The sequence below is a fragment of the Gavialis gangeticus genome, unplaced genomic scaffold (genome assembly GCF_001723915.1).
Source record: "Gavialis gangeticus isolate Ggan-Ray unplaced genomic scaffold, GavGan_comp1, whole genome shotgun sequence".
NCBI classification, from domain to species: domain Eukaryota; kingdom Metazoa; phylum Chordata; order Crocodylia; family Gavialidae; genus Gavialis; species Gavialis gangeticus.
Window position 1 is genome coordinate 32,510,194 of NW_017729033.1, and position 943 is coordinate 32,511,136.

Sequence of the window (943 nt, forward strand, 5' to 3'; positions counted from 1 at the left end):
TCAGCCTCCACAAAAGAAGGCTGAGGGGGGATCTAGTGGCCTGTCACAAACTAGTCAGGGAGGATCAGCAGGCACTGGGGAAGTCCCTGTTCCCCCGAGCACTGCCAGGAGTGACCAGGAATAACGGTCACAAGCTGGTAGAGGGTAGATTTAGGCTAGATATCAGGAGGCGCTACTTCACGGTCAGGGCGGCTAGGATCTGGAACCAACTTCCAAGAGAAGTGATGCTGGCTCCTACCCTGGGGGTCTTTAAGAGGAGGTTAGATGAACACCTTGCTGGGGTTGTTTGACCCCAGTAATCTTTCCTGCCATGGCAGGGGGTCGGACTAGATGATCTACTCAGGTCCCTTCTGATCCTAGAAACTATGAAACTATGAAACAGCATCTGCTCCCAGCAGCACACCACCGATGCCATCCGTCAGAGCCAAAATAATTGGACTACCATGTAATAGGGTACCCACTGCTTGACATAGCTCTTCTGAAAACAGTAGTTCTCTATAGCACTTCCTGACTTTTGCTACTTGAGTCCAGGCCTAAAGTTGTGAAACTTGAGAGTATAGAAGTATACAGTGAAGTCCATTTAGGCACCTAAAATAAGTAGGCTGATTTCCAGAACTGGTAAGCATTGAGTTCAAGTAGGAGTTGAGAGCGAATAATCAACCTATTAGTTTAGGCACCTAGGCTACTTGCAGATGTTAAAAAAACACTCAAACAGTCAAAACAGGCACTTTATTTTAAACTTGGTGTGTTTCTGTGCTGAGCCTCACGCATGCCTAAAAGAGGCAGTGCTTTAGTTGGACCTAGCTTGCCCAGCGTCTCTATACCAGGCATTTTAGTGGGGCTTTTTTGGCACTTTTATCTAATAGCTGATTGAATCAGCTTGAGCTAAAGGCACCAAAAAGCCCTGCTGAAGTGATCTATACATGTGCTGCAGAGCTGGGTC